We start from the raw sequence: 25,364 nt of genomic DNA on the forward strand, positions 1-25,364 counted from the left end.
CGTGACAGCCCTAGTTCAAACATTACTTTGGAGTTTGAACATTCTGACACGCAAAGTGAATCGCCCACATGATTGTACACAAAATGATGCTTTATTTCGTCCTTGATCACGTCACGTGACTATGTGAGACAATACACTCCTGGATACGGGGCTTGGAGATTGTGCTGTGTGTTTGATATGCGCCTCGAAGCTTCAGTGTTATTCGTAAGATCACTAGTGTGTTTTGTGAAGAGCGCAAACTGCAATCCAGGGGAGAGTCCAGAAACCTTCAAGTTATGACAAACACAATTCAGACAGGACCACTTTAGCAAATACTTTGAGTTTATTGAAACACAAGCTATCTTTGATGGTATGGTTCCTTATGAGGGTTCTTGCTACATAATTATTAGAACATACAAGAGCTTTAGCATTAACCCCCCATGGAAGGGTTAATGCTAAAGCTTGAATGATACACAGATGATGAATAACACTATTGTTTAGCCATATTTTGCCCTTTTTAAAAATCTTCATTATTAGAGACAAATTGTCAATAAAACAAAAAAATTTATTGTTGAATGTTCTTTTGACTCTATTATATACTACATCTTTACACCCTGACTTGTCCAAACAAAAGTTTAGTTTTATTAATAAAATCTCCATTGCATATCATGCTCTATAGAAAGTGCATAAAGCAAACAGAACTGGGAACAAAGAGGAATGGGACGGGACGTCTATTGCAAATTAAGAAATCAAATAACTAAAATTAATAGGAAAAAGTTAAAATAAGTGAATATAAATATGATGGTAAAAAATGTGGAGTACAGTCAATTAAACAATGGGTATAGGAAATCAGGCTAAACTCCTTTTATTGATACAGTTGAGTCCTTTTTTACTACGCAAATGTAAATTATAAAAAAAAAAACATTTCTAGGGTGTACGGTAAAAAATAACGCATTCAAATTATTACCGCATTTAACGCACTTGCCCTGCCCCAGACCTACTTAGTTCATCTAACATTTCATACAGTTGATTGATGAAGAATATAATGCAGGGCAACAACTCACTGTGTGTTAGAATGCCCCAAAAATTCAATCTATGGGGGTAAAAATGCCCAAGTTTTTGTCTCAGGGTGTTTTTACACCCTTACATGTGTTTTATTGAAGTAAATACATCGTTATTTGATAAAACGCATGCGCGGGTTACTTTTCTTGCGCACCGAGTTTTTTTATACAGGGAAATTACTGTATTATTTATACAGTATTTTTTCTTTTTTCTTAAATGACATAGGCCTACAAATGTATGTGACATTAAAGAAATAATCTGTAATTAAATATGTAGCTCATTATATCAAATATTTATGTCCATACTAAAAATGTTAACATTATTCTTTGTAATTTTAAAGTAAATCTTATTAGTTTTATGTTTCCACTGTAAAATAAAATAAAAAAAGTTAAAAAACAGTCAAATGACTGGCAGTTACGGCAAAACCAATAATTTTACAGACATTTTCATTAAAAGTTTTAGAGAAAAACACTGTTATTTTACAGGTTTTTCCTTTTTTAAATTAATATATTTTACTTTATTTGATGGGTTTTTTTGTTTGGCAGCCGCTGCTGTTAGTCATTTGAACATTTTTGAAATATTTTTTTTATTTTACAGTGTAGGTGTATTTTTACATTCAAACTCTGTAATTCTGGACACAAATATAACAATAGCGAACTGTCAAACAATGCATAGTCTGTTTGTAAAGAGTACAAAGCTGCTCTGCTCTCCAGGTTGAAACTTTCAGGCCTCTGCCCACACACCAGTTGATCCAAATTGCTTTACAAATTAAATTGTGAATACATTTACATTTAGTCATTTAGCAGACGCTTTTATCCAAAGCTACGTACAAATGAGAGCAATAGAAGCAACTAGAACAGTCAAAGGCCACAATATGTGAGAGCTTAAGACTTAGTCACGTGTAAATCTAGCACAGAACACATAGGACAGAACTTTTTAGTATAGCCAAACATGTACACACACTCTGAGTCATATCCAATATCAGTAAAATCAACATTAAATGGACCTATTACAAAAGATTTCCTGTTTTTTTATTTTTTTATATCGTGACAGACCTAGTTAAAACATTACTTTGGAGTTTGAACATTCCACCACGCAAAGTGAATCGCCCACATGATTGTACACAAAATGAGGCTTTATTTCATCCTTGATCACGTCACGTGACTATGAGACAATACACTCCCCGATAAATTAAATGAAATTAAATATGAAATTAAATATACTTTATTGTCCCTTGAAGGGAAATTCGGGATGGACTCAGTAGCCAGTATTTGAACAAACCTGATACATTATAAAATTATACACAATAATCATTCACACCATACATACCATACACATAAGAATATGTAGAACGTCACTAATCCATATTCAACAATCTAATTGATACGGGCACAAAATAATGTTTAAACCTGTTCCGTTTATAACGGAGAACTCTATACCTTCTTGTGGAGGGTAAGAGGTCATAACAGGGATAAAGTACTTGAGTTGGGTCACTTAAAATCCTTTTTGCCTCATTCAGAGTGCATTGCTGATACAGAGTCTGAATACTGGGAATGGGGCCCTAAGCATAATTTTATTTGGGGGCCCCTCATGCCATCAATACGATTGACTATTGTCAATTCTTGATAATTCGCACACCCAGTATCAATGTTAATATTTAGCTGTATTGCTTACATCATGTCTGCCTGGCATGTTTTTTCCCTATACGTTTTTTAATTGTAACAGTAGCAAACCCACAAGAGGTCAGGATTTAATATTCAGAGTCTCAGTACTACAGTTCAGACTGGGATATGTACTTTTTTAAAGTAGTATCTTATGCCGAATATGCTCATTTTCCCCCAGGATTCTTTGATGAATAGAAGGTTCAAAAGAACAGCATTTCTCTGAAATAGAAAGCTTTCAAAAAATCCTAAAAACATTGTACACAACTTTTTTCAACACTGATAATCATAAATGTTTGTCGTCATTAGAATGATTTGTGTAGGATCATGTGACACTGCAGACTGGAGAAATGATGATAAATTCAGCTTTGATCACAAGAATAAATTATACTTTACTATATATTCACATAGAAAACAGCTGTTCCCTTTCATTCAGTCACTACGACGTACGTTAGTGACTAACGAATGGGGGTTTCGCCTAGAAGCCAATCACCTTCGAGGTATTTAACAGCGCCCAATGGCAGTGCCAATGCCATGGGCATGCGGAATTTGCATGCGTAACTCCGCCCCACCTCATGGGTATATAAGGAAGTACGCTGGCAACATCGCATTATGTTTCTGCTTTGGAGCCAAGAGTATCTCTTCACTCCTTCAAGCCTGCTAACTGAGGTCTTAGGAGGCCGCCGAGGACGCCCTCCTAAGGCTCCCGCCCCTCCCGCCCGGTCCAAGCAGCAGCTATCACCCGGGCCGGGTCCCGAAAGAAGCCGTAGGAAGGCGTCCCAGTCCCCTCAGGTCGCCCCGCGCCCCGCTAAACGCCAGGCCAAGCGGCGCTCCTGAGAAGGACAGCTCAGGGATGGGAAATTCTTTCCAGGAGATGGTAGCAGGACCATTCCTTCCCCCGGTGGAGGGCCGGGGGAGAATCCTTTGTTCAGCAGCACCCTAATTTGGTCAAAGAAAGAATTAACACTCCCATCCCTGAGCCCCCAGAGATCGGTGATGACGGTGCGCGCCACCCATGGGTTCCGCCACTCGCATCCCTCTCTGTCTCCAGCCCCCTGGCAGAGCAGACCCCAGTGGAACGCGCGTCCTTCCCTGGTCTCCTCTGTCAGGACGCAGCCATTAACCGTGCCCCCACACCGGGACGCCCAACAGCCTCCCTTGTCCGGGCCGGTAACGCTGCATTGCTGCCCCACACCGGGTACGTCTGTAGCCCGAATGACCCCGCTGGTGCAGTTCCTGGGAGCCTGGCTCCAGATCCCAGGGCTGTCCCGCTGGGTCGCGAAGACAATCAGGCGCGGCTATGCGATTCAGTTCGCGCAGGCTCCTCCCTGTTTCCGGGGAGTCCGCTTTACTATGGTCGGGGCCAATGCCCCTGTCATGCGAGCGGAGGTTGCCACCCTACTGGCGAAGGGTGCGATCGAGCCTGTCCCTCCAGCCGAGATGAAGTCTGGGTTCTACAGCCCCTACTTCATTGTACCTAAAAAGACCGGTGGGTTAAGGCCAATCCTGGACCTGCGCATCTTGAACCGTTACCTACACAGGCTTCCGTTCAAGATGTTGACAGCGAAACGCCTTTTCGAATGCCTTACGAGCGAGTGCGCGCAGTCTCTGCTGACTTGCCTCCGTCAAATCGAGAGCAAGAGTGCGGTTCCACTGAAACACTTTCAGAGGCTCCTGGGGCATATGGCATCTGCAGCCGCGGTAACGCCGCTCGGATTGCTACATATGAGACCGTTTCAGCACTGGCTATGCGATCGAGTCCCGAGATGGGCATGGCGGTCTGGCACGCTCCGGGTCCAAGTGACTCGGGCCTGCTTACAGACGCTCACCCCGTGGTCGAACCTCAGTTTTCTACGGTCCGGTGTGTCCTTAGAACGAGAATCCAGGCATGTTGTTGTGTCAACAGATGCCTCCACCATGGGCTGGGGTGCCATGTGCAATGGACAAGCAGCCGCGGGCTCCTGGATAGGACCCCAGCACCTTCTGCATGTCAATTGCCTCGAGTTGCTGGCAGTACGGTTCGCCCTGCCCCGCTTCCGAGCGTTACTGAGGGGTCAACATGTACTTGTCCGGACAGACAACATGGCCACTGTAGCGTACATCAACCACCAGGGCGGTCTACGCTCCCGCCGTATGTCTCAACTCGCCCGCCATCTCGTTTTATGGAGTCAGAAGCACCTGAGGTCCCTTCGTGCTGTCCACATCCCGGGAGAACTGAACCGTGCAGCCGACGAGCTCTCACGGATTCAGCCACTTCCTGGAGAATGGCGACTCCATCCCCAGACGGTCCAGCTGATTTGGGAACAGTTCGGCGACGCACAGGTAGATCTGTTTGCCTCCCAAGACTCTTCCCACTGCAGCCTGTACTATTCCCTGACCGAGGGCACGCTCGGCACAGATGCACTGGCGCACAGCTGGCTGCGGGGCCTGGCCTACGCTTATATGCGTTCCCCCCAGTGAGCCTTCTCGCACGGGTACTGTGCAAGATCAGGGAGGACAAGGAGCAGGTAATTTTGGTCGCCCCGTATTGGCACGGCCAGACCTGGTTCTCAGAACTGCTACTCCTTGCGACAGCCCCTCCCTGGCCTATTCCTCTGAGACCGGACCTCCTCTCTCAGAGACGGGGCACTCTATGGCACTCTATGGCGTCCAGCGCTCTGGACTGCACTGCTGGGATAGTCTTTCAGTCCAATCATTTTCATCACAATTCGAATAAACCAGCGCACACAAACAATCATTTTAATTTTTAGTCAAATTCATATAAAAAAGTAAACTCAACAGGTATAAAATATGACCAGTAAGAGAAAAACACTGCTAATGAGGATGAGCACTGGACTGCTGCAGAATAGTGGGGAAATATATTTATTTATTATTCAGAATGCACAGGAAATATATTTATAGAAACATTTCAGTGCAAGGTGGTAAAGAGTTGTGAGTTCTGCTGCGGCAGCTCGTATGGGTCAAAGTTTTTGATATCAGCCAGCTTCTCTAAATACCTCAGCTTGGCACTGGTAGTAAGTTTCTCCCTGTAAGAGACCTCTTCTTCTCCATTTCTTCTAAGTTTTCTTGTAATTTCTTTGCTTAAACGCCGCGATGATAATCGCTCTGTATCGCTCTTACAATGTTGCCCCTGGCAACCGATAGCGTGGGATCCCAAAATGGCGGACGGGCTCAGATTCCGCCCAATTTGTCACGTGACAGCAGGCGACCATGACGTATCTCCTCATTCTCAATGGAGACGACACGGGAGCTCGCGTTAGAATAACTGTTGATGATTTCGGGTAGACATCTAAAGGCACACGTTGACAAAATTTAATGAAGTAACCATCTTAATGTGTAATGCTGATTTTTTTTTTTATTTTGACATGAAAGCTTACATGTTAAGGGAGCAAACTGGCCCAAAATCTCAAAATTGACCACTGCATGAAAAAACTATGTTTTCGACTGCCGTGTCTCGCCTTAAGCTGCAGATTATGTTTTTGCTTAATGGCGAGATGTCCGTCAGATAGCTGGAGATTCATGCAGCTACTGTGGGGTCATCCGGTTGACATTTTCATTCAATATTTTATGTAGGCTACTGCTTAATACAACGTCTGTTTTTAAAAGAATAAGGTTCAGATATTTTACCCAGACTATTACCCAGATAGCAAATCGTCATTGAAAGTTTGTTAAATCAACATTCTGTTGTCAACATTAAGTCATTGAATCAATATCGAACTCTGATGTTGATTCATCCGACATTGGTAGTTTAATACACACTCAAGATGCAAAATGATGTAGAATCAACAAGTTTTTGGCTGCATGAAGACTTGTTTTGATCTTCACATCCTGGACATATTACAGTGTCGTTTGGCCATGCATGCTCTCATCTTGAAGAAAAAACCCAAGGAAAGAGCTGATGTAGTGTTAGAGGAATGTGATGCAGGAGTCATTTCCATCTTCATGATTCTTTTGATAACTATGTTACTGTAAAGTGTTATATCAGTGAAATAAACCACACTGCGATATTATTAAGAGAGCTTTCATTTGATATATGTCTCTGTTTGGCGAGTTTGTGTGATTATAAATATGAAATTTAATATTATTCGTAACATAAATTAAAAAGTAATGGGGTTGTCAAGAAAGCTTTCAGAAGCTTTCAAAATATACCATATATATCTAGTTTTGTGCTCCACAACATAAAGATTTGTAAAAAATGATTCATTATGATGATTTGCAGACTATTGCCCATTTTTGACATACTATAATAGAAAATTAAGAATTTAATGAAAATACATTTGTCATACAAATAATGTATTTTCATGGCAGCTGTTTAGTGATTCTTTAGTGGTGACATTCGTGTCACGGTTCATGAATTCATTGTCTCATTCTTTGTATGTGTGTGTGTGGTTGTGTTGGAGGCGTGGTCACTGATTGCTGAGGATCTGATCTTCTCCACCTGCTGCACCTGATTATCCTCCCTATATATACATGTCACTTACCTACCTCTGTTGTCAGATCGTTGCAAACTGTCCTGTGGCTTCCTTGTCTGTGTGTTTGTTCTCCTGGGAGTTTGCTGCCATTTCCTCATCCTGGATGTTCCGCCGGTTTGGAGTTTGCCCATTGCGTCCCTGCGTCACTTCTAGATCTTGCAGTTTTCATTTCAGTGAATCTGACAGAAAAATCTGAGCAAGAGATGGATCCAGCGAGAGTGGCAGAACTACAAGAATATCTCACCACTAGTAATCAACGGATGGATCGACAGGATGAACAGGTGACCCCTACAGGGCAGGTGGTGCAGACATTAGTGACGCAGGTGTGCAAGCTCACCTCCCTAGTTCAACAGCTGAGATTGCCCACTGCACCAACCCCACCGACCGTTCCCCCCAACCGAGTTAACTGGCCAGCACGAACCTCGTATCCCAAAGCCAGAAAGATACTTGGGTGAGCCTGATCTGTGTAGAGCATTTTTGACTAGACGCTCGGTGTTCTTCTCACTACAGCCTTTAACGTTTGCCACAGGGACATCTAAGGTGGCGTTGGTAATGACCCTGTTGTCGGGAAGTGCGGCTCTTTGGGGAACGGCGGTGTGGGAAAAGAACCATCCTTGTTGCTCCTCGTTCCTGGCACTCACAGAGGAAATGAGACGGGTCTTTGATCGTGCAGTCGCAGATCTTCAGCAGAACAACCGACCCGTCTCTGACTATATGATAAAGTTCAGAACTTTGGCTGCGGAGTGCAAGTGGATCGAGGAGGCGCAGTGGGACAGGTTCCTGCATGGGCTGGCTGTGTCAAATGTGTGAGATACATGCTTGAACTACCCACGAGCCTTAATGGACTTATGGAGCTGGCTTTACGAGTGGACTCGCGATTACAGCAGCACAATCAACGTTCCTGTACAAGACTATTCCCAGAGTTCCATGAGTTCCTCGGTGGAGACCTGGTCAGCCCACCCATGTCACATGCCTGTCCTGTCTCGTGGAGCACATGTGGTGTTTTGTTATTTTGGGCCATGTGCTCATGTCTTTGTCTGATCCCTCCCCCTTGTTATCTGATTAGTGTTTGATTTCTCCCACCTGTTCCCTCCTGATTATTTTCCCTTTTTAAGTCCTTGTGTTTGCAGTCTGTGTCAGATCGTTGTCTAACGTCTCCCGTTTCCCCGTGATCCTGCATGGTATGTTTCTAGTTGGTTTTTGTTATTCTGGATTGTTTTCCCCTTCGTGGGTTTTGTTTTGTGTTTGTTTTATTTTGTCAATAAACTCCATCTTCAATCTGCATTTGAGTCCTCACTTTAGTTTCCTTCATTTCACGTAACAACCCATCGATCCCGAGCCCATGCTGGTGGGAAGAGCTCGGCTTTCCCGGGAGGAGAGAGAGAACGTCAGAGATCTAGGGGACTCTGTCTGTACTGTGGCGCGACAGTAGCCTGACGTTGTCATACTCCATTCTAGTCAGAATATGAGTCTGATACTGCTCCGTTGGGCTGTGATTATGGGGCGTGTTTCAACCGAACCAGGAAAGACCTCAATTGGATAGACCTACAACCAATCAGAGCAACGGAGCAACGCATAACGTTAGTTGTCAAATGTCAACAGAACTCAACTGCACTGTGTTGCCATGTCCGCGGGTTAAAGCGACCCCAATTAGGTGATATACAGACCCAGGAATGCGATTTTTAGTTGCCATCCCTGCCAAAATAACACATATTTTACCCCCCAAATGCCCTTTTTCCCGGAGAACCCCCCCCCCCCCCCCTGGAAAGCTATTGGGCTTGTTTTTGGCTAGTTTTGAGGAACGTTAGCAATTGGGAAGTTTTGTTGTAAAAACTTGGCAACCCTGTACCTGCACACATGCTGGAATAAGTAGCCTAACGTTAGAAGAAAAAAGATGAGTGTAAATGATCTTTGCCGGTGTTGTAAAAAAAGAATTTAAGGATACACAGAGTACTTACCAACACGATCATCATTTCTGAGAGAAATAGTGAAGGTGAATGCATATACGAACAAGTTCTCCGTTTAGGATTAGAACAAACTCAACCCAAGCGCCTTTGATGACGTGGGTGATTACGTTAATGTTGATCATCTGTCCATCATCGTCTAAAGCCCGCCCTAATGATTTCATTGGTCCGAACAGTTTCTGTTCGGGCATAATTACTTCTCTACTTCTCTAAGTCCAGACCGAACTGCCCGAGTAAAAATGTTGTGGGCGGGGCTAAGTTCGGCTGGCATCCAGGCTAGCGGGACAGGTCATTTCCTCAACCACTGTCCAGTAAAAGATCAAGCCTGACAGTAGAGAAAGGGTTACTGTCGGGTGGAGCCTCGTTTGGGAAATCCTCATCTGCGACTCTCCTCCCGGTAAGACTGCAATGGGCAAACAGGTCTCACAACTGCCAGGCCCTGGTGGATTCCGGGGCAGAAAGTAATTGTATGGACTACTCTTTGGCTGTTCGTCTCCAGATCCCCATCACTCCCCGCTGTAACTCCATTGCTGTCCATGCCCTCAATGGACAGATACTTCCGACCATCACTCACTCCACTGACTCACTTAGGTCACATCAGGGAACCACACTGAGACAATGGAATTTTTTATCAGTGACTCTCCAATCATTCCCATCGTTCTCGGTCATCCCTGGTTGGTTAGCATAACCCCAGTGTTGACTGGGGCCACAACTCTGTCTCTGCCTGGAGTAATCAGTGTTATGCCTCTTGTCTTGTGTCTGCTTGTTCGTCTGTGTCTAGTTCTGTGTTGCAGGATGAGTCTGTGAATTTATCAAACGTGCCCAAGGAGTATCTCGACCTGAAGGAAGTGTTCAGTAAGTCTTGTGCAGCTTCTCTACCTCCTCATCGTCCCTATGACTGTGCTATAGATCTACAGCCAGGTACGTCTCTGTGTAAGGGCATGTTATACTCACTTCCTGCTCCAGAAAGGGAGGCATTCTTATTGCCCCTGATTCATCACGTCATTTTGTGGTGGAGGTCGATGCGTCAGAGTTTGGGGTAGGTGCGGTTCTCTCCCAGCGTTCTTCCTCGGATGACAAGATGCATCCGTGAGCGTTTTATTCCCATCGTTTGTTGCCAGCCGAACGCAACTAAGCATTGGTAACAGGGAGTTGTTGGCAGTCAAACTTGCATTGGAGGCGTGGCGTCATTGGTTAGAGGGGTCGGGGTACCTTTTATTGTTTGGACCGATTAGAAGAATCTGGAATTTTAAATCAGATCTGCTAAAAGACTCAACTCCAGGCAGGCTCAGTGGGCTCTTTTTCTCAGACGTTTTGACTTTTCTTTTTCGTACCGCCCAGGTTGTAAGAACATCAAACCCAATGCTTTATCTCGCGAATTTGACCGCTCCGAAAGCCTGTCTACTCCCGAGTGCATTTTACCCGAGAGCTCTTTGTCTCTACACTCACATTGGAGGTCAAATTGAACTTCAAGTTGGCTTTAGAAGGGGTAACTCCTCCCCCCGGTGAGTCGATTATTTGTGCTTGAGGGAGTACGGTCCGACGTAGTACAATGGGATCATTGTACCAATGTAGCTTGTCATCCAGGAGTTAATCGGTCCAAATTTTTGGTTAAGCAATGATTCTGGTGGCCAGGTAAGGCTCGTGACATTCGGGATTTTGTTTCGGCCTGTTGGGTTACTCCAACCGCTGTCTGTCCCTTCGAGACCCTGCTCCCATAATTTTTGTAAGTTCCTGGGGTGACGGTTAGTCTGTCTTCGGGTTTCCATCCCCAGAGCAATGGCCAGACCGAATGGGCCAACCAGGACCTTGAAAGAGTGTTGCGATGTTTGGTATCCCAGAATCATTCCTCCTGGAGTCAGCAACTTTCATGGGTTGAATATGCACATAACTCATTACCAGTGTCGGCTACGGGCCTCTCTCCGTTTGAGTGTAGTTTAGGTTACCAGCCACCAATTTTTCCCAATCTGGAATCCGAAGTCGGTTCCCTCCGCTCATGCCTTTGTCCAGAGGTGTCGTCACACAGGGAGCAGAGCCCGTGAGACTCTGCTCCAGGTGGGAAGATGTACCAAGGCCCAAGCCTTGTGTGCATGTGAATAGTTTCTGGAAGACACAAAAAATTATTATTTATTATTTTAGGGGCTTTGTATGTTGTCACTATGAGCAAATCAATGAAAAAAAAAAAGCACGAGAAAATAAAAATATTTACAGATGACTGTGCTATATGCCAAATATAAAGATGAAAATAATGCTGTATTAAACTTTTATGGAAATCTGGTCAATATTTATGTTTAATAGCACAATTCTTGTTTAAATGTTAAATGTTTGGCATAATATTCCTCATATGAATAATATATTGGATAAATAATAATTTTTTTTTATAAACAATTTATATATTTATTAATTCAATTTATTTATTATTGTTTAAAAGCAGATAATTGCTGAATTGTGACGTTCGTCTGTGAGGTTGATGCATTCATACAATTGTTGAGTTGAATGTTTATGCACTTTCTATAGAGCATGATATGCAATGGAGGTTTTACTAATAAAACTAAACTTATGTTTTAAAGATATAGTATATAATAGTCTAGAAGTGTCATGTTGCACTCACTGCAATCCAATAAAGACAAAAGAACATTCAACAAGAATCAGTTTTATTGACAATTTGTCTCTTATAATTAAGACTTAAAAAAGGGCAAAAATCGGCTAAACAATAGTGTTGCTAATAGCGTTCTTAATCATCTGTATATCATTCAAGCTGATGGTTCCATGGGGGGTTAAGGTAAAGCTCTTGTATGTTCTAATAATTATGGAGCAAGAACACTCATAAGGAACCGTACCACCAAAGATAACTTGAGTTTCAATAAACTCAAAGTAATTTGCCAAAGTCGTCCTGTCTGAATTGTGTTTGTCATAACGTCCCCCCTATTGGGCTTGTTTTGGGCTAGTTTTGAGTAGCAATTGTGTGGGTTTTGTTGTGAAAACCTGGCAACCCTGGTGACTGAGCAGTGCTAAAGCAATAACGACCAGCTGATACGAAGTGCAAACCTTCCAGATGATAGAAAGTCTGAAGCAGTAAAGAACAACACGATCATCTTTCCCTTGTACAGAAAGAGAGGGCTGTGTACAACGACATGACTGAAAATAAACATACATACAGGTCCTTGAAAGTGCTTGAATTTATTTTGTGCAAGAAGTTTTCTGGAAGAAATTCCATATTATTCTCTCCGGTCCGATAATGTGTTATTTCGCCAACACTTTGTGGACTATGCTTGATTTATGTTTGTTACTTGCTTTTACGCGTTACGTTAAATGTTTCCCGCGTGAGGTACTTTGTGTTGTACGTTGCCATGATGTTCAGGCGCGCACAAAACTATACGGTACCTCAGCGTTTCACAGACACACCGTGAAATATTGCAAAAATAGACTGGTTGCATGAGCCTAAGCTCTTTTCAATAAAATCCATGCAAAAGTTAATAGAGTAAAAAAGTAGATCATTATAGAATACAGTCTAGGATGTACCGAATATTCTTCAGTTTTATGCAAAACAGAAATATGACAAATAGAATATCAGACCTCTGTCATATGGTCAAAAATAAATGCAAAAAAAAAAGCTGGACCTGGAAAGTCCTTGAAAGGTTCTAGAATTTGAAGTTAACCAAGCTGTGGGAACTCTATATTAACAACTATCCAAACTGTTTTAGACCTAAAAGAGTCTTTGTAGGCCTATGTTACCCTTAAATGTCAGAGAAAAGAACAAAATATAGAAAAATATAGAATAAATATAAAAAAATATAGAAATCTATATTTTTTTCTTATAGAAAATTGTAATTTGCATATTATACTATAAAAACACATACTTATAGTTGATTTTAGTTTATCATAGTTGATCATAACTAGAGATGAAATGGAATGAAAATTTTATTTCATGATATAAAACATTGGATGACCGGTAATTTCCTGCAACTCAATTCAGAAAAAACTGAATTTTTAATTATTGGACAAAAAAGCTCCACAAGTAGTAACCTAGAATACTGTCTAACACTTGATGGCTGTTCTGTCAAGTCCTCGTCGTCAGTGAGGAACCTGGGTGTGCTCTTTGATACCAATCTTTCGTTTGAAAGCCATGTTTCTAGCATCTGTAAAACTGCTTTCTACCATCTTAAAAATATATCTAAATTACGGCACATGCTCTCAATACAAAATGCTGAACAGTTAGTTCATGCGTTCATGACCTCAAGGCTAGATTATTGTAATGCTCTACTGAGTGGTTGCCCTGCTCGCTTAATACATAAACTCCAACTGGTCCAAAACGCAGCAGCTCGAGTTCTTACTAGAACCAGGAAGTATGACCATATTAGCCCAGTTCTGTCAACACTGCACTGGCTGCCTATTAAACATCGCATAAATTTTAAAATCTTACTTATTACTTACAAAGCACTAAATGGTTTAGCTCCCCAATACTTGAGCGAGCTCTTAACATTTTATACTCCATCACGTCTACTGCGGTCTCAAAATTCTGGCCAGTTGATAATACCGAGAATATCCAAATCAACTGCAGGCGGTCGATCCTTTTCCTATTTAGCTCCGAAACTCTGGAACAGTCTTCCTAACATTGTTCGGGAAGCAGACACACTCTGTCAGTTTAAATCTAGACTAAAAACACATCTCTTTACTGTGGCATACACATAAAACCCTTTTTCAATGAAATGATTGTTAGGCTGCATTAACTAGGTCAGCCGGAACCGGGAACACTTCCCATAACACCTGATGTACTCGTTACATCATCAGAAGAATGGCATCTACGCAAATGATAGTCTCTCTGTTTTATCCCGAGGTTTACTGCAGTCAGCCGGATCCGGGCCGTATCCATTTCAGATGGTGGACCTGCGCCCAGAGAAGACCAACACAGGACCCCGAAGTGTCTGCAGAGACAGTGATTAGACTCCCCCTGCAACTGCCTCATCGACACGGCATCTCAATAAACCTGTCTCCGGCGTGTTGACTCAGATTGTTTGAATATTACAATTAAATAATACTTAAATCAATATGTCATCCTCAATAAACCCGTCTCCAGCGTGTTGCCTCCGATCATTCGAATATTGCACTTTAATCATTATTTAATCAACATCATCCTCAATAAACCCGTCTCCAGCATGTTGCCCCCGGTCCCTCGAATATTCTGATCTATTATGACCTGAATGGCCAGAATAATAATAATAATACTACGCTGTTTGTTAATTGGCCAGAGGAGAACTGGCACCCCGACTGAGCCTGGTTTCTCCCAAGGTTTATTTTTCTCCATTGCCTCTGGCTTGGCATGCTCAGTTGGGGACACTAACTTTTTCAACTAAACATCGAAATAAATCTAATTAATAAACTAAATTAACCATTTAAACTAAATTACTGATCGAATTATTGATCTAAAGCCCACACTGTCACTGTATGATAATTGAAATGAACTGATGACATCACTGTTTTTTCCAGAATGGCTATACAGCTGAATAAAATTATGCTGCATTATTTTCCTGTTTAACACTGTAAAGCTGCTTTGAAACAATCTACATTGTTAAAAGCGCTATATTAATAAAGTTGACTTGACTTGATTATAGTGACCAAAATGATCACGTTTATTACAGAATCCTGTTCAAAAACTCCTAATGCTACACAATGCATCCCGTTGGGTTGCTATGCAACCATGCAGCTTTACAGGGGGGAGCTTTACAGGGGGTATGGCTTATCTAAATGAGATGTAAATGAGCCCTATTGTCACTCCCAGCAGGTGAGAACAGGTGAGAACTGCAAAATCTTTAGAGGTCGTTTCTCCCTGTTAAGGTTTTGTTGAGTGCCTACTTTCAAATGGCCACAACTTTTCCAAATATGATCAGATTTCCATGTGTTACACATCGTTGGAAAGCTTGGAGACTACACTTTCAGAATCTTTGAATAACTCAAAATGCCACAGAACCGACTTGTGTCCCTACTTTCCGTGACTGGTCACAAATATGGCCTGTCTTTCTGGTTTGGTAATCTCTCTGTTAAATCAAAATAATCAAAGATAATGTATATTGTTCGAATTGCGATGAAAATGATTGGACTGAAAGACTATCCCAGTATTCAGACTCTGTATCAGCAATGCACTCTGAATGAGGCAAAAAGGATTTTAAGTGACCCAACTCATGTACTTTATCCCTGTTATGAACTCTTACCCTCCAGAAGAAGGTATAGAGTTCTCCGTTATAAACGGAACAGGTTTAAACATTATTTTGTGCCCGTATCAATCAGATTGTTGAATATGGATTAGTGACGTTCTACATATTCTTATGTGTATGGTATGTATGGTGTGAATGATTATTGTGTATAATTTTATAATGTATCAGGTTTGTTCAAATGCTGGTTACTGAGTCCATCCCGAATTTCCATTCAAGGGACAATAAATGATGTTTTATGAACAAAGTTCGGGAGGAGCACGTTCAGATAATTGACACAGGTGGAGAGCACTCAGCTAATCAACAATAGAGGTATATATACACGCAGCAGTCTTGCCTCCATTCATTGACAGTTTCCAGCACGGATGGCATTTCCGGCATTTCCGGCAGTTCGCCCCGCCCGCCCACGCTGTCTGCACGGCTCGAAGCAACTCTACAATACTAAAATCTTTTCCTTACAAATTTATAAGCTATCTAAAAACCCCTTTCGGCCGCTTCCATCAGCATTCACGAGCCAACCGCGAGAGCAGTGCTCGGACAGTGTAAAGGAGTGCACACAGCACAGACTTGCAACAGGGAGAACTACAACAGTTCCTGTCTTAAGATAATGTATTACAGCTCTTTTACTTTTCTTTTCTTGCGATCTTTCCGCCCCTGTGTACTACAGTACAGACAGATACTTTTCACACAGGAGAAATGCGTTCATCATGTACGCGCATGCGGTCGCCGTGGTGATGAACGATCAATTTACTTGCTGCTGGTAAAGCGAGCGAACGTATTGTGAGGCTAAATCACTAAAATGCTGTCAATGCAACAGTGCATATTACGCCAAACAATCAGCTACTAGTTGGAATCAGCTGATAATCACCGCCTTGATTCAATATTTCTCAACTTGACGCTCACAGGGCTCAACACAGTGCATACTAGCATTTGTGACTATTTTAGATGTGTGCGAACTGAACAATGTATTTGGGAGCACCCGCTTTCTTAAATGTAACATCAATACCTTATAGTAGGGCAGGCTATTGTATAACAAGTGTATCAATGATTGTTATACCATCTTATATATGTATATATATATATATATATATATATATATATATATATATATATATATATATATATATATATATATATATATTTTTTTTTTTTTTTTTTTTATGAAACAGAAAAAAATTCAAAGGCTATGATTTCATTGAATTAATGTGAGCGATCACGTTTCTGAATGTGGCACCGTTGTGCGTTCTACTGGCTTGAACAATGCTTCAGAATGCTTCAGTTCAGAGCATTTCACAATCAATGAATAGCATACATTTATGCAAAGCGAATTCGTATCAACAATGACAACATATTACGATATAAATCACAGTAAAGAAAACGGTGTATACAGTTGTAAGACTGTATTTTCTATGTGGCTGCGCCATGCCTCCGGAATAGCCTCCCTCTGCATATCAGATCTTGTGAATCCTTAGGATGTTTTAAATCTGTGTCGAAAACACATCTCTTCTCTCTTGCTTACAACTGCCCATAAGGACTGGGAGTTTGAGATGTGTGTTTGTGTTTTTGTGTGTTTATATCGGGGTGTTTTGTCAATGTTTTATTAGTACTGTTGAGAGAGTAAAGCACTTTGGTCAACTTATGTTGTTTTTTAACGTGCTATAGAAATAAAGGTTGTTGTTTTATCTCTTACATATGAATTTGAATGAGCATCCTGCAATAATTAGACATTTCAAAATAAGTTGTATGTGTTTCTCCATTTTTCCGTCTAACTTTTTCTCCTTTTCTCCCACAGGAGCTCAGTTTTCTCTGGCTTATTTTCTCCACTGCCACAGCAGTGCTGTTCCCTTGGCTCCCACAGGAGCTTCGTTTCTCTGGCTAATTTTCTCCTACTACAGCAGTGCTGTTCCCTCGGCTCCCACAGGAGCTTCGTTTCTCTGGCTAATTTTCTCCTACTACAGCAGTGCTGTTCCCTCGGCTCCCACAGGAGCTTCTTTTCTCTGGCTAATTTTCTCCTACTACAGCAGTGCTATTCCCTCGGCTCCCACAGGAGCTTCGTTTCTCTAGTTAATTTTCTCCTACTACAGCAGTGCTGTTCCCTCTGCCCCCACAGGAGCTGAGTTTCTCCGGCTAATTTTCTCCTACTACAGCAGTGCTGTTCCCTCTGCCCCCACAGGAGCTGAGTTTCTCTGGCTAATTTTCTCCTACTACAGCAGTGCTGTTCCCTCGGCTCCCACAGGAGCTTCTTTTCTCTGGCTAATTTTCTCCTACTACAGCAGTGCTATTCCCTCGGCTCCCACAGGAGCTTCGTTTCTCTAGTTAATTTTCTCCTACTACAGCAGTGCTGTTCCCTCTGCCCCCACAGGAGCTGAGTTTCTCCGGCTAATTTTCTCCTACTACAGCAGTGCTGTTCCCTCTGCTCCCACAGGAGCTTCGTTTCTCTGGCTAATTTTCTCCACTGCCAAAGCAGTGCTGTTCCCTCGGCTCCCACAGGAGCTTTGTTTAATCGGGCTAATTTTCTCCTACTACAGCAGTGCTGTTCCCTCTGCTCCCACAGGAGCTCAGTTTCTCTGGCTAATTTTCTCCACTGCATCAGCAGTGCCATTTTCTCTGCTCCCTCAGGTTCTCCGGCTAATTTTCTCCACTGCTACAGCAGTGCTGTCCCCTCTGCTCTCACAGGAGCTCAGTTTCTCTGGCTAATTTTCTCCACTGCCAAAGCAGTGATGTTCTTTCCCAGAAACCTCAATCCTACATGACGGCCTGGAGATGTTTAAAGCATTTCACTTCTCTTATAAACATACCGTTCCCTGATTTTTCTCTCCTTTCAATCACCTCATTTATTTTCTACCTTAATACATCAAAGGTTACTTGAGCTGCATCCAGTTTTTCCACAATTGATGTACGGCGATTCCTCCCCCGAGATAAACAATTCACCAACCTCTCTCTGATCAAAGGGATTCAAAGATCCCAGCCCACCCATCCCGACACTAGACAACCTATAATGCTGGTATCCTCAAAGGTATTGACACCCTCCGCACAGACTACCAGCCCCTCAATACCGCCCGAACACTCAACGCCATGTCCTCCTAGCCTTTTCTGGTTTCCTTAGATGCTTGGATTTCATCTACATTTTCAACCTCTCATCGCCAATCTAATCATATCAGTCAGAATCAAATTCTGCATTATTTTCCTGTTTAACACTGTGAAGCTGCTTTGAACCAATTGGTATCGTAAAAAGCGCTATAACTAAAGGCGAGATGACTGACCAGTCAGTTCTGGCTTAATTTAAATGGAGAAGTTCTCCCCTGGAACCCCAGTTTCAGATGAATCTAACAAACCTGTGACACGCTTTTGGTTCCAGAAACACCTAAAATCCGTTCTCCAACCATCAGGGGTCCCAGCAAAGAATTTTTCAATCCACTCCTTCCGTATTGGGGCAGCAACCTCAGCAGCTCAAAAAGTCCTCCTCCAACAGCAGATCCAAGCTCTCAGGAGATGGTCCTCCGACGCTTTCCAAAGCTATATCAGGACCAATCGGTTCCACATCCAAAAAGCCCACCAAACCCTTATTGACTAGTACACAGTAAGAATCTCCCGACCAAACACTCTTAATTTTCTCCTTTATGTTCTCGGGTTCCAGTAAGAAATGGAAAGTTTCCATGGACGCAGCTCAATGGGAAGTTCCTTACAGCTTGAAAGAGTGGAACGTTTCCGTGCAGTATGAAAGAGTGGAAGTTCCACGCAGTACGAAAGAGTAGAAAGTTTCCACGCAGTACGGAAGAGCGGAAGTTCCACGCAGCACGAAAGGGCGGAAGTTCCACGTAGCGCGAAAGACGGGAAAGTTTCCACGCAGCGCGAAAGAGTGGAAGTTCCACGCAGCGCGAAAGAGTGGAAGTTCCACGCAGCGCGAAAGAGTGGAAGTTCCACGCAGCGCGAAAGAGTGGAAAGTACGAAAGAGTGTAAAGCTCCACGCAGCGCGAAAGAGTGGAAAGTACAAAAGAGTGTAAAGTTTCCACGCAGCGCGAAAGAGTGGAAAGTACGAAAGAGTGGAAAGTTTCCATGCAGCACGAAAGAGCGGAAAGTACGAAAGAGTGTAAAGTTTCCACGCAGCACGAGAGAGTGGAAAGTGTCCACGCAGCACGAAAGAGTGGAAAGTTTCCACGCAGTACGAAAGAGTGGAAAGTTTCCACGCAGTACGAAAGAGTGGAAAGTTTCCACGCAGCGCGAAAGAGTGGAAAGTACAAAAGAGTGTAAAGTTTCCACGCAGCGCGAAAGAGTGGAAAGTACGAAAGAGTGTAAAGTTTCCATGCAGCACGAAAGAGCGGAGAGTACGAAAGAGTGTAAAGTTTCCACGCAGCACGAGAGAGTGTAAAGTGTCCACGCAGCACGAAAGAGTGGAAAGTTTCCATGCAGTACGAAAGAGTGGAAAGTTTCCACGCAGTACGAAAGAGTGGAAAGTTTCCACGCAGTACGAAAGAGTGGAAAGTTTCCACGCAGCGCGAAAGAGTGGAAAGTACAAAAGAGTGTAAAGTTTCCACGCAGCGCGAAAGAGTGGAAAGTACGAAAGAGTGTAAAGTTTCCATGCAGCACGAAAGAGCGGAGAGTACGAAAGAGTGTAAAGTTTCCACGCAGCACGAGAGAGTGGAAAGTGTCCACGCAGCACGAAAGAGTGGAAAGTTTCCACGCAGTACGAAAGAGTGGAAAGTTTCCACGCAGTACGAAAGAGTGGAAAGTTTCCACGCAGTACGAAAGAGTGGAAAGTTTCCACGCAGCGCGAAAGAGTGGAAAGTACAAAAGAGTGTAAAGTTTCCACGCAGCGCGAAAGAGTGGAAAGTACGAAAGAGTGTAAAGTTTCCATGCAGCACGAAAGAGCGGAAAGTACGAAAGAGTGTAAAGTTTCCACGCAGCACGAGAGAGTGTAAAGTGTCCACGCAGCACGAAAGAGTGGAAAGTTTCCATGCAGTACGAAAGAGTGGAAAGTTTCCACGCAGCACGAAAGAGTGGAAGTTCCACGCAGCGTGAAAGAGTGGAAAGTACGAAAGAGTGTAAAGTTTCCACGCAGCGCGAAAGAGTGGAAAGTACGAAAGAGTGTAAAGTTTCCACGCAGCGCGAAAGAGTGTAAAGTTTCAACGCAGCACGAAAGAGTGGAAAGTTTCCACGCAGCGCGAAAGAGTGGAAACTTTCCACGCAGCGCGAAAGAGTGGAAGTTCCACGCAGCACGAAAGAGTGGAAAGTACGAAAGAGTGTAAAGTTTCCACGCAGCGCGAAAGAGTGGAAAGTACGAAAGAGTGTAAAGTTTCCATGCAGCACGAAAGAGTGGAAAGTACGAAAGAGTGTAAAGTTTCCACGCAGCACGAGAGAGTGGAAAGTGTCCACGCAGCACGTAAGATTGGAAAGTTTCCACGCAGTACGAAAGAGTGGAAAGTTTCCATGCAGTACGAAAGAGTGGAAAGTTTCCACGCAGTACGAAAGAGTGGAAAGTTTCCATGTAGTACGAAAGAGTGGAAAGTTTCCACGCAGAACGAAAGAGTGGACAGTTTCCACGTAGTACGAAAGAGTGGAAAGTTTCCATGTAGTACGAAAGAGTGGAAAGTTTCCACGTAGTACGAAAGAGTGGAAAGTTTCCACGTAGTACGAAAGAGTGGAAAGTTTCCACGTAGTACTAAAGAGTGGAAAGTTTCCACGCAGTACTAAAGAGTGGAAAGTTTCCACGCAGTACGAAAGAGTGGAAAGTTTCCACGCAGTACGAAAGAGTGGAAAGTTTCCACGCAGTACGAAAGAGTGGAAAGTTTCCACGCAGTACGAAAGAGTGGAAAGTTTCCACGCAGTACGAAAGAGTGGAAAGTTTCCACGTAGTACGAAAGAGTGGAAAGTTTCCACGTAGTACGAAGAGTTGATGTTTCCACGCAGAGTGGAAGGCTTCCACGCAGCAAGGAAATGTTTTAATAATATTTTTTATATTGTTGTCTCTCCCATGTTTCTCTTTTCCCGTTTCTCTTGCAGGCAATCCCCCGGCACGATGCGCCACAACCGCCCTCAGGGGCCTACCGGTCAAGCACTTTCTTGAATGCCAGCCCGCCAAGCTCTGCACTTCTTGGGGGGTATTTAGCCAGGCGGCTGTCCTTTGCTTTAGCATTTTTGGGGGGGTACTCTGGGTTTGGGCCAAATTCCGAGCTCGAAGCCCTCCCCCGGACAGCACGCCAAAAACGCATTTAAACTACTCTCCATAAATTATATGTAAGTGTGAACTCGTGAAATGATGTTTTATGAACAAAGTTCGGGAGGAGCACGTTCAGATAATTGACACAGGTGGAGAGCACTCAGCTAATCAACAATAGAGGTATATATACACGCAGCAGTCTTGCCTCCATTCATTGACAGTTTCCAGCATCCCTCCACCACCCCTTCTCCACACTTTTATTTTATCAACCACTTACATACACGGGGGGTACTCTGGGTTCGGGCCAAATTCCGAGCTCGAAGCCCTCCCCCCGGACAGCACACCAAATACGCATTTAAACTACTCTCCATAAATTATATATAAGTGTGAACTCGTGAAAGTATATTTCATTTCATATTTCATTTCATTTCATTTCATTCATCGGGGAGTGTATTGTCTCACAGTCACGTGACGTGATCAAGGATGAAATAAAGCCTCATTTTGTGTACAATCATGTGGGCGATTCACTTTGCATGGTGGAATGTTCAAACTCCAAAGTAATGTTTGAACTAGGGCTGTCACGATATAAAAAAAAACAGGAAATCTTTTGTAATAGGTCCATTTAATGTTGATTTTACTGATATCAGATAAGACTCAGAGATAGTGTGTGTACATGTTTGGCTATACTTGTGACTTAGAGTTACATTTAACAATCCCTTGCCTTTCCTTTAAAACCACTCTAATGCCTAAATGCAGCTGTGCACACAACTGTGGCATTTTCTGTCATTCATTTCAACACTGAAGTGCTTGCAGCAGCATGATGGCCCAGTGGTTAATACTGTCACCTCACAACAAGGTGTTTCCATCACACAGACATGCACATTTGACAAATTGAGGGTTCTAAACTTTCCAATTTAATGTGTGTTTTCCACATATTGCATGCTGGGATGCATTCCAGTCCTTTCAGACCCTTTCCTCCATGTTCTGCTTTTTCTAGTTTCAGTGTAGGTTTCTCTCACACGCTCCAGATAACAAATGCACATTCTGATCAGATAAAATATATAGCAACCAATACTTTAAGATGGCTGTATGCCATTAGTGTGTTTGTGAATGTTTATGGGCGTTTTTTGGGAGTATGAGCTTGTAAAGTGTGCTTTTTGTGTGCTTTTCTCATCTCTATTCACAATTTAATTTGTAAAAGCAATTTGGATCAACTGGTGTGTGGGCAGAGGCCTGAAAGTTTCAACCTGGAGAGCAGAGCAGCTTTGTACTCTTTACAAACAGACTATGCATTGTTTGACAGTTTGCTATTGTTATATTTGTGTCCAGAATTACAGAGTTTGAATGTAAAATACACCTACACTGTAAAAAAAAAAAATTCAAAAATGGTGAAATGACTGACAGAAGCGGCTGCCCCCCCCCAAAAAAAAAAATTTAAGTAAAATATCTTAATTTAAATAAGGAAAAACCTGTAAGATAACAGTTTTTCTCGAAAACTTGGTTTTGCACTTTATATGAATTAAGATATTTTACTTTAATGTTAGGTTTTTGTCCTGCAGCATTTTCTGACTTTTTTTTTTTTTTTTTTTTACAGTGGAAACGTAAAAAAACTATTAAGATTTACTTCTTTAAGATAAATTACAAAGAATAATGTTAAATTGTTAGTATACATATTTAGCTACATATTTAATTACAGATTATTTCTTTAATGTCACATCCATTTGTATATCATTTAAGAAAACAGAAAAAAAAACGGTATAAATAATACAGTAATTTCCCTGTATACAAAAATAGAATTACTGCAATTTGTCATTAATTATATAATCCTTAAAATAGTAATCAAGTTGTTAATTTACAAATATTGTTTCTAATTTTACATATTTTAAACAAAATTTAAAATTACTAATAAATACTGTAAAAATGTTGTTATTTTCTGTAAAATTATGATTTTTTAATATATTTTTTTTTATACATATAATGATGTAAATGTGAGGGTTTTTTCACACTGGCAGTTTAGTTTGAAACGGGGCACGGTTCACATGAAAATGTGAAAGCTGCCATTAGGACCCGGGTGAGCTGAGCTCAGGGGAACTGAACCCGAGACTGCCTGAAGGAGGTGGTTTGAGTTTGGTTGCACAACTTGCGCTCGAACTGTGCCATGATTCACTGGAATGGGAAAGCAACACAGACTTGGTGCGCAAGAAAAGTAACCTGCACATGCGTTTTATCAGATGACGATGTATTTAGTTCAATAAAACACATGATATTGTTGATTATTTACCTTGGATACGAGCAAGAGTGAGCCTGCAATGTATTCACGCACCGGAGGGAACAATCGTGCTCTGACGTGGAGCACAACAAACGTGCCCAGTGTAAAAACACCCTGAGACAAAAACTTGGGCATTTTTGCCCCATAGATTGAATTTTAGGGACATTCTAACTGCATTCTATAGGCTTCCTCACACAGTGAGTTGTTGCCCTGCATCATATTCTTCATCAATCAACTGTATGAAATGTTAGATGACCTAAGGTCTGGGGCAGGGCAAGTGCGTTAAATGCGTTAATAATTTGAATGCGTTATTTTTACGTAACTAATTAATCGAATGAACGGCCTAGAAAAAAATTATTAAATAATTTACATTTGCATTGTTAAAAAGGACTCAAATGTATCAATAAAAGGAGTTTAGTCTGATTTCCTACCCATTGTTTAATTGACTGTACTCCACATTTTTTACCATCATATTTATATTCAATTATTTTAACTTTGTAAAATATTATTTTCTTTTTCCTATTAATTTTAGTTATTTGATTTCTTAATAGACGTCCCAATCCTCTTTGTTCCCAGTTCTGTTTGCTTTATGCACTTTGTATAGAGCATTATATGCAATGGAGATTTTACTAATAAAACTAAACTTTTGTTTGGACAAGTCAGGGTGTAAAGATGTAGTATATAATAGAGTCAAAAGAACATTCAACAATAATCAGTTTTATTGACAATTTGTCTCTAATAATTAAGCAAAAATCGGCTAAACAATAGTGTTGCTAATAGTGTTATTAATCATCTGTGTATCATTCAAGCTGATGGTTCCATGGGGGGTTAATGCTAAAGCTCTTGTATTTTCTATTAGTTATGGAGCAAGAACCCTCATAAGGAACCATACCACCAAAGATAACTTGTGTTTAAATAAACTCAAAGTATTTGCTAAAGTGGTCCTGTCTGAATTGTGTTTGTCATAACTTGAAGGTTTCTGGACTCTCCCCTGGACTGCAGTTTGCGCTCTTCACAAAACACGCTAGTGATGTTATGAATAACACTGAAGGTTCGAGGCACATATCAAACACGCAGCACAATCTCCAAGCCCCGTATCGGGGAGTGTATTGTCTCACAGTCACGTGACGTGATCAAGGACGAAATAAAGCATCATTTTGTGTACAATCATGTGGGCGATTCACTTTGCGTGTCAGAATGTTCAAACTCCAAAGTAATGTTTGAACTAGGGCTGTCACGATATCAAAAAAACAGGAAATCTTTTGTAATAGGTCCATTTAATGTTGATTTTTCTGATATCAGATAAGACTCTTTTGGTTGGGAGGATCTTAATTCACCAATAAATAGAGCATCATTTCTGAGTACAATATTATTCAACTGGACCCTCTACATAGACTGCTGGTGAGTTTTACTATTCATATGTTTAATGGCACATTTTTTGTTTGTAATGTTTTGATAGGGCATAATATTCCTCATATGAATAATGTATTGGATAAATAATAAATATAGCAATTGTTTATAAACAAATATTAATAATGTAATTTATTTATTATATAAAACTTATTATTTACTATGTATTATTTACAGATAA

The 25,364-nt window shown here is 41.8% G+C and overlaps 1 protein-coding gene across 1 annotated transcript in view; it reads right to left on the reverse strand.

Moving 5' to 3' along the window:
- The window catches only part of LOC307131036 (cytochrome P450 2G1-like), a 118,212-nt gene that overhangs the window by 55,514 nt on the left and 37,334 nt on the right, over positions 1 to 25,364 (reverse strand). The window lies entirely within an intron of this gene.

This window comes from Gobio gobio (genome assembly GCF_949357685.1).
Source record: "Gobio gobio genome assembly, chromosome: 8".
Taxonomy (NCBI): domain Eukaryota; kingdom Metazoa; phylum Chordata; class Actinopteri; order Cypriniformes; family Gobionidae; genus Gobio; species Gobio gobio.